We start from the raw sequence: 15,897 nt of genomic DNA, 5'->3' as shown, positions 1-15,897 counted from the left end.
ACAGAAATTATGGATAAAATAACTGCATCTCCTTGTATTGCAGATGCAAAAGTCTTTTCAGTTAAATATTTTCTTTTACATCAATACCACAAAATAGCCTATCATATAGACCCAGGCAGGTAGTAATTGGAATTCCAGTGTATGAAGAATCAGGTTGTTTACTTAATGGTACATTTAAAAAAATCAACCTAACCTCGCTATTTAGACTTGCCACACTGTTAAAATTTTTAGAATATTTATTTAATGTTATCATTCAGCCATTTATTCAGAGAACAAGTCTCTACTAATAAATTGTTCTGTGGTTTATGCTTTGAGAGACATGTAAGATGTAGAATCTAAAGTTCCTGGACTTAAATTTATAACCAGCACAGACCGAGTGAAAGATACACTCTGGGATTCATATGTGTAAACCACAAATAGACAATAATTAAAGAGTAGTATTATATTTATTATAAACCAAGGTTAAATGGCTTATTTAGATAAATTCAGACATTCTGATGGAATGCATTTTTTCCAAAGATGTGCATAAATTTAACCCATGTCTAACCCATCACTCAACTGCATGCTGTTCAAAGACATCACTAACCTGAGTGTGATTTAGGACCTCATGCACAAAGCAGCTACTATACTCCAGATGTTCAGGAATTCACTGACTCCTGATGAAATGAGATGGTGGTTTTCCCTCCCTCCCTTCTTTCCTACTTCCCTTCTCCACTTTTATGGTGAACCTACTTGCTATGAAGCGCTATGGTTGGTAATAGGAATTCAAAGACAAATAAATGTTCCCTGCCCTCCTTGAGCTGATGATTGAGTACAAAAAACTTAGAACTAAAAATATAACTGCAATATGCGGTAAGTAGGGCTGAGATTTGAATCAACTATCTTGGTGTTTGAGGGAGAAAAGTATTTGTTTTAAGAAATACACTGTGGTTGCAACTGTTTTTTTTTTTTTTTTTTTTTTTTAGACAGAGTTGCCCAGGCTACAGTGCAGTGGCATAATCTCGACTTGCTACAACCTCCACCTCCAGGGCTCAAGCAATTCTCCTACTTCAGCCTCCTGGGTAGCTGGTACTACAGGCACCTGCCACCACACCTGATTAATTTTGTATTTTTAATAGAGACGGAGTTTCACCATGTTGGCCAGTCTGGTCTCAAACTCCTGATCTCAGGCCCGCCTCGGCCTCCCAAAGTGCTGAGATTCCAGGCGTGAGCCACCACACCCAGCCAGTGGTTGTGTGTTTCCAGGAAAGGGTTGCATAGCCAGTATGATTGCTGATCAGTCCTTAACTAAGTGAATGGTAGAGGCAACAGGTGCTCTTAATGACTAATAATATCAGGGCGCCTTACATAGTAATGGAATACAAAAGAGACAGTGCTATATTATTATAAATCTCCTTCTTTTCAAAATAACTTTTTTGAAATATAACTCATATACCATGTATTTCATCCATTTAAAGTTCAAAGTTCAATAGTTTTTACTTTATTCACAGTATTGTACAATCATACTCATCATCAACTTTAGAACATTTTTATCATCTAAAAAGAAACCCCTTATTCTAGCTATTGCTCCCTTATTTGCTTATCTACTTTCTGTCTCTAAATATTTCTCTGCTTTGGAAGATTCAGATCAATACAATCTTAAAATGTTTGGTATTTTATGACTGCTTTCTTTCACTTAGGATAGATAATGTTCTCAAGTTTCATTCACATTAATGTAGCATCTAACATCATTTCCTTTATGTAGTCAAATATAACATCCTCCGTATATGTGCACCACATTTTGTTTATTCTTTCACTGGTTGATGAATATTGGGCTTTTTCCACTTAAATCTACTTCTGACCTTGACCCTGGTTGGGAGAATCAAGCAATTAGAAATTTGAATTAGAAATTCTGTCACTGGCTAAGGAGCTGCAAAGTCTTCCAACCCAGGAGAGAAGAAACACACTGCATATTGTATCACCTTCTAAAACACAAAGAAAACATCCAAGAATCTCCAAGAAGTACTACAAAGTAATTCATTAACCAAAAAGCCACTTGAAGATTTTTAGTTTCTATCTCTTTTCAAGGTCGCAGTATGTGTTAAGGACGAGGAAAGAAGGAGTAGAGATTAAAAGCTAAAAGAGAATCTTTTAATAATCCCCCTATTCGTGATATGAAGACTACTGTTACTATCATACGCAACAGTTCTCCCCAGGGGTCACAGGGGGCCCCCACTTGGGGATCAATACTAAGTAGTGGAGACTGAACTAGCTATCACAAAAGATGGAGGGGATTTGGCTTCAACTCCTGCTGCAGTCCTCTTTAGCTGTGTGTCCTTGGACATGTGACCTACTAGCCTATGCTTTGGGTTTCTCATTAGGTAAGTGGACTACTGTTACACAGTCTGCATGTTTTGCTAGGATAATACATATGAAAGCTCTCTGTAAAGGGCAGGCTATAAAAATATCAACAAGTGTTATCAGCTCCAAATTTTCTGAAATTATTACATTTCTTCTCTGGGCTCACGCATGCAAGAAAGACTACCATTTAATAAAGGTATAAATGAGAGTTCAAAAGGTTTCTAATAGCTCTTTAAAATCTGTTGTGGTTGGACCCTCAAGCAAGCAAATCAAGTGGGCCTCTAATGTGTACCACAGTCTTCTAGAGTTTGGAGGAAGCTTACAAGAACATCTGTTTTTTCTCTGTATCCATTCAATTTACAAGCCTGAGGACTCCCAGAGAAGAACAAGCTGTAGGATGCATGAACTCATTTTCTAGACGTAAACAATCTTCAAAGGGATAAGAAGCCTTTTAGTTTTGGAAATAAAGAAAACAGAAGAAAGAACCTCCTGTCTTAGCCTATGAATGAAGGTATTTATCATGAGGTCTTAAACAAGATAAATTGTCCTAGTTAATTTCAATTTCATTAGAACTTCACAATCTAAGCTGTATTAGAAAGATCACTTGGCTTTATAAAATGAAAATGGCCACCTTGCTTCTCCCTTCCAGAGAAGGTAAGTATATACTATTTTAGGGAAACTAGAGAAGCACTTGTACAATTTCTCAGGGAATCTTGGCACATCTGTGTGACCATTGAAGGCTAGAACCGGAATATGGCACAGCAATAATATAGTTCATGTCTCCAAACCACTCCCCACCCACCACATATCCCATACTATTTCATAGAAGAGGCAACTATGGACTGATGAAGTGGCTCGTCCAATGTTACACAGATAAGTTAGTAGGAGACTTAGAACTTGAAATCTGGTCTTCTGATTCTCTATCAAAAGCCCTTTTAACTAAATTATCTTTATTGACCGATTCAAGCTAAGTAACCAAGAGTCATCTCAAATGTTGTGTTTCTCTTGTAATTCATATTTTAGAGTCTATGAATCATATATTGCATTCCCCCATATCTTAGATGAAGCAATTAAGGATTGGAAACATTAAGAAATTCTTCAAAGTCATATCATACACATAGAGACTGATGAGCTAGGAACTAGGAACAGAACGGAACCAATCTCTCTTTTTGTTTCCTTTTTTTTTTTTTCTTTCAGTATTTGTTCCATCACAGTGCCATTTTCTCTCCTAAATCTTTTAGCCATTTCAGAGTGATTGAAACTTTCTGTTTTCAGGGTGTGACTAGGGCCTATGGTCTCCCCAAAGGAAGATAACAAACACTAGAATGCCATGCTGGAATCACTTTTGCTTCTTTACTCGCACTTGAAGAAGTGCAATATGGGCTTTGACATTAGGCATCTTCAGGCTTTTCTGTGATGTTATTTATGAATGCATAGGACTGAAAATGCAGTTAAAAGATCTCCTTGAATGTTAAACAAATCAATTTGGGTAACTGATATATCTTCCCTTTCTAGATTTTAACTTGAGGGCAGAAACGAGGTAAAATCCATACCTAACACATTTTGGACTTATTGAATGAATGCACTCCTCTGGACAAAGCCACATCCTAGTTCTAGTCCATGTGATATGATGCTTTGTAAAAAATGCTTTCAATAGAAATATGCAACATTGGTACCTGAAAACCTAGGATAATACATACCAATTTAACAAACTAAATTGCCTGATCTCTTCTCTTTTTTAATAAGCTCGTCCAGTTCGAATTTAATGGAAGAACATCAGTGATGAAAAATGAATGAGTTCTTAAAAGTTTATTCAGTTTGATTAATATAGGCAAGATAACTTAAAAACAAAGCAAAATCTCTCCAATCACTTTGGCTTCTGGGGTCATCATTTTTTCATTCTCTGGTAAAACTTAGCCCTATGTTTTAAATTTATTGATCTTCCTCAGTCTAGCTGTAGCTCTCTCTCTCTTCCCTCAGCACCCTCTGCATACTTCTACCCCAGGACTTCCACGTGCTTTACTTGCTCATCTCTCCAACTATGGTCAGACCTTGAGAGCAGGGATTTAGTTTTGTTCATTTATCCATTTTCTGTTCTTATCACACAAAGAGATGGCTTGGGATCAGCAGACATTTATTGATTGGATAAATGTCTGTATAAACAAGTGAATAAATAAATATCACCAGTTATAATAACAAATAGGAAATGACTATCAATGTATTTCTAGTTGCTAGAATATGAACAGAAGTACATATTTATGCCTGCTTATGGTAGCTCATTCTCAAATGATAACCCACAAAATCCAAATCTCATAAGAAGCGCAAAACAAAAAAGGCCAGAAAAAAATACTGTAACATAGCATTCAGTTTTCATCAAACTTTAGAAATACAAACTCTCCATCATTTGGTGAATCAGAGACAGATAATGGTCCAATCTCAGCCAAACAGTGCTATTAAAAACACAAACAAGTGAACTGCATGGACATTCCAATTTTCCTTGTGATTCCAATTAAGATCACATCAATTAAATACACTTATGATTTTGTATCGTGGAGTTCTTGACAATTGCCTAAAATTCAAGTTGACATTTTCTCCCTTCTCTGATAAGGAAGGAACATGATTGCATCACATTGATTGCATATTTAGCTCTCAAAGCAGCTGCACAAACATTATAAGAATATAGCAAAACAAAAAAAAAAATGTGTAGAGGCTAGCATCAAAACGCATTTTTGAGCATGTTATGGGCGGTTGATTCTAATTGAGAGATGACTCAGAAATATGGATCCAGCAGAGAAGTGGGCACTGCGGGAGAGAATGGGAAGATTGTAAATCCCCCCACCCCTACATATACCAAATCCTAACGTCAGAGTCTTTGTTCATAGAACCTTAAATGAACTTTCCTAGTGACGGGTAGTGACAGAATCACCACTTCAAGCAGAATGAACACATTTCTCCAGTGCCAGGCTACCCAGGGCATCATCTCTGGAAGGAGTGTGAGTAGGGTTGGGCAATTGCCTGTTAAACATCTCTGGGAGAGAGGTCAGATTTCCACCGTTGCTGTCTTCTTACCCTTCAGAAGAACTCACAAAAGGCCCAAATGATCTTTAAAATAGCCTAGCACAACTTCCTAGTGATGGCGATCACAAACGGTAACCTAGGTTCACCTATCTGCCTGTGTATTAACAAGTGATAAGAGCTTCAGCTATGGAGCCAGAATATCAGAGTGAAAATGCTGGCTCTGCCTCAATCTAAATGGAATGACCTTGAGTAAGTTACTTCACCTCTCTGTGCTTTGTTTCCTCCTTTATAAAATGGAGAAGAGAATTCTAACTGTCATAGAGTTGATTTGAAAGTTAAACACAATAAGGTACATAAAGTATTTCAGGAGTATAGTTGTTCCTCAATAAAAGATAGTTGTGATCATTACTGCTTTCACATGTTGTTGTGGCTATTATTCTGTTATCAAATAGATCTATGCATTTTCTGTTTGAGGAGCGCTCTTAAAAAATGAAACCTGTCCCCAATCTGCAATCTTCCCTTCCTCCTAATAATGCTTCTAAGAGATGCCCCAGAATTGTAGGTAGGGCTAACAGTAGTCCCCTGTATAAGCCAATAAAATGCATTTTCTCAGATGAATAAATATCGGTTGGGTTCCCAGATAAATACACAGAATTTGCCTTAAAGTGCCCATATGGTGACTAAAAATGGTACACGCATAGTGATAAAATGATATATCGCTATAAATACCCAGTATAGAATTTCAGCTACGTTTTGGTTTAAATAGACTTTTGGGAACTAGTTCACAAACCTGCATGATATTATTATTTTGGATTGCAGGTAAAAATTGATTTGTATAGGAACTTTCAGGGTGTGCTTTGTCTTTGTGTGTTGTATCTCATGCAGCAAGGTGGGCAGGATAAAGAGAATATCTCCATTTTACAGAATGGGAGGCACCTAAGATCAAGAGATCCTGTCCCTATGGCAGAACTTCAGGGATAGACACAATACCAGTGTTCCAGGTCCAGACAAGATCTCTCTCAGATCTCAGCCCTGAGATAAGGGAGGTTCAGGTACACCCTTCTTTCATTGCTCTTCTAGAATGCCCTCCCCACATCTACCCCATTCTCTCTGCTACACCTTGTTTCTGCTGCCCTTCAAAATGTAGTCCAATAAAAGAACAAAGAGACAAAAAGAAAAATGAAAGGAAAGCCAGTGCAATGTTAGCTGTGGTTTTCTCTGTGAGACTGGGTTCCTGGTATGCTCATTTTCTTCTTTGTGCTCCTCTATATAATCCAATTTTTTTGGAATAAACATGTTACAGGATATAGTAAGTACATCATTATTTTTTAAACTGTTTTACAAATGCAGCTCAAATTCAACCATTTCATAAAGTCTTTCTGAATTAGCTCCATTCATCTCTAATCACTCCATTCATTCAGAGCTGATGGATGCGGCTCTTGACAATTTGTACATACTCTTCCTATTTCTATTCCTTTCCTTTCTCCCTCCCTCTCTTTCTCATTCTCTTTCTTTCTTTCCCTTAAATTCCTATTATATAACAGCCTCTGTGCCAAGAAATTTAAAAATCACAGTAGTGGTAATGAAAATATTCTAAACGTTAAAAATTCAAACAATACCAAGGTTCATAGGGTAAAAGTTACGTTAAAATATTCTTCTTCCTTTATTTTTAAATCCCATTCTACTCTACCTATATATTGTAATGATTGAGTTTGGTACATAATTTTAAATCTTTCATATGTAAATACATATGTGTATATGTTACGTATTTGTATGTATGTATGTTGTTTTGTTTTTGTTTGTTTTAAACAAATAAACTGGGAAACCAGTCTTCTTCCTGCAAAACAATTGTAATTACTACCTTGGGATGTTAGGGTTTGACTCTGAGCGAAGGGCATGCAGGTTAAAAGGACCAGCAAGCATGTCCTTTTCTGAAGGCCACGGGTGATCATGACCTTTACGCAGCCTCAGCCCCAGCACTGGTCTCACCATTTGGACACACGTACAGTAGTAGCACAAACAGGCCGTTGGCTGTTGAGCTTACTAACGACAGGTGCAAGTGCCACGTATCACATGTGCCCTCTAAAAATAGGGCTGAGAAAGAAAGGGTCTCATACCTAGACCTCTCAGTGGCATACAATAAAATGTTCACCCTGTGAACACTTAGTGGAATCAACACTATTTTAACATAATATTGCCCGTGTCCATACTGACAGTTGTATTGAGCTCTTTAAGAAATCTGCTAGTTACATGGACCAAAATGTTATTTAAGGATCTCTTAAGCAGCTTTAGTCATCAGAAATCTCCTAAAGAAAAAAAAAAAAGGTGAAAAGACTGAACGTGTTTGGCAGGATGAGATCTGGTTCTTTCAATTTTCTAAGGCAAATTCTGCCTGGGGCCTCTCCTCTCCTATCAGCCTTCGTTGGTTGTGACTTTCCTTCATTTGTGAAACTTCTGCAAACATAAGGAATTTTTGCTGACGTTTTGATAATTCTGATGAAAGAAAACACTAGACTGTCATTTCCTTCATCCCATTTTCAAGAGGAAAAAAGAACCCCAGCATCACTCAATATTCCTACATAAGGAATCTGCACATATACCCTCTGTATCTAAAGTAAAAGCTGAATTATTTTTTTAAAGAATAAAATATTCTCTCTCTCTCTCTCTCTCTCTCTTTTTTAAAGAATGTTTCTATAAGAGTTGATTTGGGGAAATAAATTCTAAAGCCCGAACAACTAAACAAGGAGAAGTCATAGTTCCCCTCTAGACTGAGGAAAGTACCTTATCTTGGTGTGTTCAAGGAGAACATAAGTTCGGATAACTCAAAAAATGCTGATGTTGTTCATTTAGCAACCATTTAGACTGATCACTTGCCATATTGTTAGGCTCTGCTGCATTAGGCAGCATGGAAAGGGTTCCCCCATAATCTTTAACTTAGAGTGATGGCAAGTCCTACATAAAGGGATTATACAGGTGGTATTTTCCCTTGTACACACTCCAGATCTCTCTGCTTTGATAATCTAATTCATAACTGACATGATATTATGACAAGCAGAATTATTTTTACTGCTAAATGAAAGCATGGAAAAGAGTCACAATTAGGCAGAACAGCAGCTGGATATTTGATTATCAATTCAAAATTACAAAGAGTAGAACAGCAATATTTAAGAAAAATGCCACTAATCATTTCCAACGCCTGGTATATGTATATATGTCTTAATCCTTTAGTAGAGTGGTTAGTTGCTTCTCCATGAAAGGGTGCTTCTTTTTCCTTTTCTTTTCTCTCTCTTTTTTTTTTTCTTTTTCTTTTCTTTCTTTCTTCTTTTTATTTTTTTAGAAAGAGTCTCGCTCTGTCTCCAGGCTGGAGGGCAATGGCCGATCTCGGCTCACTGCAACCTCCACCTCCCGGGTTCAAGAGATTCTCCTGCCTCAGTCTCCCGAGTAGCTGGTACTACAGGCGCTCGCCACCATGCCCAGCTAACGTTTGTATTTTTAGTAGAGACGGGGTTTCACCATTTCGACCAGGATGGTCTCGCTCTCGACTTTGTGATCGACCCCCCTCAGCCTTCCAAAGTGCTGGGATTACAGGGGTGAACTCCCATGTCCAGCCAAGGCTGCTTCTTTATACTGGTTTGTTTGGAGGAGAAAGCGATCTAGCTAGTTGAGAAGCAAGTAGATTTAGATTGCAAGAAGCTGAAATTGTCTGGAGTAGCGTGAAAAAGACAGATTTTAGACATGAGCCACAATATAAATTACCTAGGAAAAATTTCCCAATAATTCAGACCCACTTCTGCTCTACCTCATCTGAATTCTACCATATTGGTGGTATTCTGCACTGCCTTGTGATTTTTTTTTTTTTTTCTAGTTGTTACATGTGTTTATGCCTGGTCTCCTCAGTTTATGAGTTTTTTAAGGGCAGGCACTGTAACTGTCTAAATTTTGATGATCTCTTATTGGGTCTTTAGTAAATCCTTTTAGATTGAGCTTGGCAAGCAGTTGCTAAGAACGCCAGTAATCGGCCTTGCATGTGTGCACTCGATGTCTGAGTATGCGCACACATCCTCGCCCTCACTGTGACACCGTGACGCTAGCCCGTCTCTTCCACAGCTGCTTCCTACCCCATGGTAGGTCAGTGACTCCTTAATGAGAGAGCATTCATTGCCTGTGGATCTGCCTACACCCTAGCTAGTCCACGACCTGTGCCTCCAAACATTCCAATTCACCGTCCAAGTCACAATTAGTTCCCTGACGGGGGAGTTTTCCCCGGCCGGAAGCACAGGGACTTGGGCCCACATTCCTGGATGCCGCGATTATTACTCGGCATCTGTACAGGGAACGTGGGTGTCTGGAACATCTGGGCTGCCTTTGGACCAAAACGTCTGGGTCATGTGCCCAGCCTCCCTCTTGTGACCTTCCCAAGGGGGCATGGCAGGTCGGCAGGGAACTGAAACTATTTTTGAGAAGGCCACTGGCAGAGGTCGCCTCATCCACTGCCCAAGTACCCCACATTCTCGGTTCTCTAGGCCAAGAGTTTGTGGAGCTATTGAAATGGGAGTAAGGGAGGAGCAAGGCCAAAGGAGAGGAGGAAGAGTACGCAAACTGGCCCGGTAGGCGTGGGGAGCCAGGGCGCCCTATTCTTGATCTTGACACCGGCTCTGGATGTTTTCAGAGGAGCCCTTGCTGGGTCCTATGCCTTAGCTGGTCTCTGTAACATGGATTGGAGCAACTTTTTTTTTTTTTTGTCCCTAGCTAGCTGGAAGTGGGAAGACCGTTAGAACAATATTAAATTGCACAAGTAGGAGTGCTTCCTTCGGTTACAAAATTGCTAAAAATGTACTCGATATACAGGAGACTTTCAGCTGCATGGTTCTTTATCGTAGGTTTTGGCAGAGAGTATTTATGAATTACCCACTTAATTTGTGTAGCGTTAACTTAAATTAGCAGGAGGCTATTATCTGAGGCTTTGTCCGAACTTTGAGTTCCTAGGTAACGAATCACAGCCTAACTTAGTATGTCAGACAAATCAAAACCTAACTAGAAGTATATTTTTTGTAACAAATAGCTGGGTTTCAGCCAACGCAAACAGCTGAGCTTCTGCCAATCACAGGCAGCCAGTGCATCGCACCAAACCTAAATAAGGCAAATGTTTGTGATTTCTGATACAGCCAATCCAGTGATTTCTGATCTTTGCCTCTGCGTTCAGCCAAACAAGCTCGCTGCTCACACTGTCTGGGTAGAGCCCTCTGAACCTCTTTTGGTTCTGAGTGATGCCCAATTCATTAACCATTCTTCGCTCAAATAAACTCTGCATGAATTTATTTAATAATGTTCAAAGAAAATTAATACATTTAATTTACATAAAGTATTTCCTTTAACAAAGATTATTAAAATATCTTGAATTACATTTTTATTTATTAATTATATTGAAACAACAATCCTGAGAAAAATATATTCCAATCCTTGTTTTAGAGAAACTGAGGCATAGAAAGGTGAAGTGACCTACCCAGAAAAGATTCATGATGAGAGCAGGACCTGATCCAGGAAGAGACAGCGGTGCTTTCTCTTTCGGTGATTTTGGTTTTTGAGGTCTTAAACCCATTTTAATTTCAGACGGTTGTCAGTTACTGCTCATAAAATCTGTCTTTCCTCTCCTCTGAGTATATGTAAGACTACATTGCCTGTTCCTCCCACCCCCATCTCAAGGCTTACTCTCAAGGTTGAGTGAGCTTTGAGAGTAGTTCTAGATAGGCTAGAGGCCATCAAGAGCAAGTGCAGAATTTACTGAGTTCACTCTGCTAGCTACCCGAGCAAGTTCCTTCAGATTCTTAAGGCTCCCCATCAACCTGAAAGCAAAAAATAAATCTTTGTTTTTTTAAAAGCCACTGAGAAATTTAAAGTTGTTAGTTGCTGCAGCATAACCTATTTTGACTGATGCAGGATCACAGAAATGAATTTAAAAGTTATACATCATAATAACATTAGAGCTTTTTAATTAGAAAGAGCCCAAGAGATAATTTTCCACGAAGGAGGTTGAGGGCCAGGTTTTCTGGTTGAGTTCTTTCTACCTTCATATACTTTGAGTGCATTTTGTCCAACTAAATCCTAGTTTGACAATGTCTCTTGAAGACATTACCAGGTGGTCTTTGAGTTATCCATCTGATTATCTACTGGGATACCTCTAGTAATGGAAAACCTGTCATACTCAGAAAACATTTTCTTTTATTTTTTTTCAGCAGTCAGTGATTAAAAAGTTATTCTTTAAGCTAAGTCAACATTTTTCTGTAATGTATATTTAATTGTCCCTATTCTTTTCTCCAGAGCCACAGAGAACAAGTGTCATTCTCTTTTTATGTAATCTTTTGGAATAATTTAAACAACATGAACTCTCTAAGTTCAGCTTCTCCATGTTTAACACTCTCTAGTTCTTTCAGTCGTTCCTTACGTTGAATTATTCTGAGGTCCTTTATTATGTTATCTTTCTTACCAGGACAGGTTGAGTCTTTCAATGTACTATTAGTAACATTGTACCTGGAAGTACAATGTGTTATTGAAAGTGTGCTCTAACCCATGCAAAATGAAATGACACTATTATGTTTGCAGTGTTCTGTTTCCTTCAACCCTAAATTTAACAATAACAAAATCCATGAATTTTAGATCCGGATTCTTTCACTACCGTATTAGCTACATTCTTAACTTGATGCCATTCACCAGTTTTAATTCCATGCTATTTCTGAACTCATTACAGTCCATAATATAAAGTTTAACTGGACACTGGTCAGATGGAGTTCTGAGGAGCACCAATGAAGACATCAGTCTGGTAATAAAGATCCTTTGGGTTTAGTCATTAAGCATTTGTATTTTCTTCCAGCTGTGTTATCGTTCAGTTGCACTGCTCTATCCAATACACTATGAAATCCTTGACAAATTACAGACACATGATTACTTTATTCCCCTAACCTACCAATCTAGTGATAACCTGTCACCAAAGAACATATGGTTAACTTGTTATGCTCTGCTTTTACTAAACCCATACTTGCTACTAGTGACCACTTCTCCATTTCTAAGCACATACAACTTGTTTTAGAATCCTACTTGGGATTACTAATGTGCTTATTGGTTTATCTACATCTTTCTCCTTTGGAAATATGCCATCCTTTACCCAAAATGTCTCCTATTCTCCATGTTTTCTTGAAGAAAACAGATCTTGACTTGGCAGCATTATTAATATATAATCCCTGAGTATCCTGAGATGACATTTGTTACAATCAATAGCTATAAACACACTGAGAGCAGCATACACTCTTACATTTTTTAAAATTTATTTTGGTGAATATTTGTTCTATTTGTTCTTGTCTGAAAAATCATCCCCCTAACTGAAAACAGATGTGAATTAGGAGTTTAAGATTAGGAGTTTAAAATCTAATGAATTAAATTACCTAAGGGTTCCCCATTTTAGGGGGCTTATGAATTTGCATGCAAAATTTTGTGCATTTTTACTATACCATACATTGCTTCTCTCCTCTTTTTTTATCCCTTCACCACCCAACATCCCCTTTTTCTCCCCACTTGCTTCCTCCTAAATGCTTTGCCATCTTTGGTTATATAGCTTTATCAGATTTTCAAAGCGATCTACAACCCTCTAATATGTTAAAGGAAAAGAGAAAATGTCTCTTATCTTTATCCCTGGTGTTTAGCAGTAGAATTCTCAGTATGTAGTGGGATACTCAATACATTTTGGTTAACTGACTAATGTTAGTTCCCTCTTTAATGTTGTTCCCTCTTTTCCAGTAAAAGAAACCATAGTGTTCTCATTCTTATTCATGCTCCAAATGTATGTTAAAAAGAGTCCTTTTTCTTCCTTGAGTTCTTTTTAAGCTTTAGCTTTTCTGACATTATGCCTGCCTGCATGTTATACTCCTTTTTAAAGATAAAATCCATAGCTTTTATGATTTTCTTTTTTTTTTTTTTTAGAAGGAGTCTCTCTGTGTCGCTCAGGCTGGAGTGCAGTGGCCGGATCTCAGCTCACTGCAAGCTCCACCTCCCGGGTTCACGCGATTCTCCTGCCTCAGCCTCCCGAGTAACTGGGACTACAGGCGCCCGCCACCTCGCCCGGCTAGTTTTTTGTATTTTTTAGTAGACACGGGGGTTTCACCAGGTTAGCCAGGATGGTCTTGATCTCTTGACCTTGCGATCTGCCCACCTAAGCCTCTCAAAGTGCTGGGATTATAGGCTTGAGCCACCTCGCTCGGCCGCTTTTATGATCTTTTTATCTTTGTTTGCATGAGTTCACATTGATTTATCTAATTAAAATAATTCTTCCCTTTCCTCATGGGATGAACTTTATGCATAGTTAAGAACCCATGGGTGGCCTTTAATGATGTGGCACTCAGCTCTTCCTTCCAGAAAACCTGTGGCAAGGAGCACAGTGACTGACAGTGTCCTGGCTGCTATTCCTTCAGGTCCACTTCTGTGGAAATTCCCTCAGGCTGCTCCCAGGCAATGCCTGAAATGGTGAGGTTATTAGGAAAATAGTGGGGATTCAAGAGCCAGGTCATTCTAGCCCAATGCTGGATAGGTAATTTCTCTTCAGGGATGGCCCATTGACTTGGTAGAAATGTTCTCAAAGCCACCCTATGCAGTTATCGTAGTATAGTCTAGCTTGGTAACTCCACTCAGTAGGGTCAATTTGTCCCTTCCTTGTTTCTCAGATATAATGAAGGGTGATTAAATGGAAGAAAGGAGGTCAGAGATCCAGGCCTAGCTTGTCAATCAATTCCTTTCTGATCTTTGGCTTTCGAGGTTCTTGCCAGAGAGAATAGAGTGACCAAAGCCAGTGCCATTTCCAGTGTCTGAGCCATCTCATTTTGGGGGAATCTAGGGAGTGATGATCCTTTCTTTTGCCCTGGGATGTTACCCTCCAGCAAAATTGTAAAAATTGTTTCTCGAGGTGATAAAATCTACCATTCTCCCATATCATTATGTCTTTTTATATCCCTATCCTAGGTCTACTTGGGGAAAATGTTCAAACCTCAACAGGTGTTTTGAAAGAACCAGACATTAAGGATTTTTTTTTTTGTTTTTATATAGATAGCTTTTTAAACATGTTCTTGGACGAGAAGCCAGCTTCAAGCATTGCATAAGATGGGACCAGTTAGCAGATGTCAAACACCAGTGCTGGTCAGTGAACACAGGATCCTCTTTTCTAGGACGGTTAGTTTCCAAATGATGTGGCAAGCAGGGTCAAACAATGAAAATATAAAAGAAAACAAAAAATCCAAACCACTCTCGTTTGAAAAGGCAGGTTCTTTGATTTCTCCATCGGACCACTGAAGCACTGATAGTTAAAGGGAAAATAGTGACAAAATATAAAAGCCAATATTGGGGAAAATAGAGTTTCAAAAAGACAAACTATTATATAACTTATTGCCAGGTGTGGCTGTTGTGAGGCCATTGATGTGCGAAAGACTCCAAAATGCAGGTGATCATTTTAAATCTTTTTAATTGTGAAATCCAACTTCTTGTTCCCTACTTATACAAATATCTGTAACGAGTAAGCATGACGGGGCAAGTTTTATAGTCTAAGAAATCATCTTCTATAAAAGCAGAAGCTGCTGATGACCTGGCCTCCCGCTACAAATTTTCTATTTGTCCTGGTTTTAGGGACAAAATGCCCTTCTGGTCTTCACATAGGGGTTTACAGAATAGATCGACATCTATAAATAAACCAACTACTTTATGTAACTTCTCCCTCAACTTGCTTCTTGGAGATAAGTGGATTATAACTCTTTTTGCAGGACTTTGGATAAATACCAAGGAAGAGCGGACATTTCAAAGCATATATTTTAAGATCTGCTCAGTTAAATAAGATAGCAAAGCAGATTTCATTTCCTCATCAACGAAGCTCCTCCTGTATACCTAGTGTTATTATAAATCAGAAAGAACACACATTGTTACCTAGAATTACACAAGCCATGTAAACATATCAGCTATCTCTGCATTTCTGTAATGCTTCTAATATTTAGAACATTTTCATGATCTACAACCTAAGGCACTGACTTCTCTACACTTAATTTTCTTTCTGGAAGAGCAAGCATGGCTTACATTTAGACTAATCATAAACTGAAGGTTTAAGAAGAATATAATTTTTATGTCTATATGAGGATAGAAGAATCTACTGTATGTGTTTGTTGGGGAATGAGGGGGTGGCTACAAATGTGTTTGAATGAATTATCTCAAAAACAATCAGAGAGCAGCACATAAGTAAGTGTGCCATAATAAGAGTAAGAAGCAAAAGTAAGGAGAGCTGGGAGCTCCTGTTCCTGGGTGTTGTCACTATCCACCTTTTTCACTGCTTGCTGTCATTTCTTTTAGCTTTTGGGTTGAATGTCAGTTATCTAGGAAATCTTCCCTAACTAACCTTGCCCCATGGTGATTGCTCTCTTCCACTTCTATTTGGGACTTATTAAAGCTTATTAAAGCTTTGGTACTGGATTGTCACATGCTTGTTCAATGGGTATTTTTCCACCAGTTGTTTTGGGT

The sequence above is a fragment of the Macaca nemestrina genome, chromosome 1, assembly GCF_043159975.1.
Source record: "Macaca nemestrina isolate mMacNem1 chromosome 1, mMacNem.hap1, whole genome shotgun sequence".
NCBI lineage: Eukaryota > Metazoa > Chordata > Mammalia > Primates > Cercopithecidae > Macaca > Macaca nemestrina.
The sequence above is the reverse complement of the archived record's forward strand: the minus strand, read 5'-3'. Positions refer to the sequence as shown.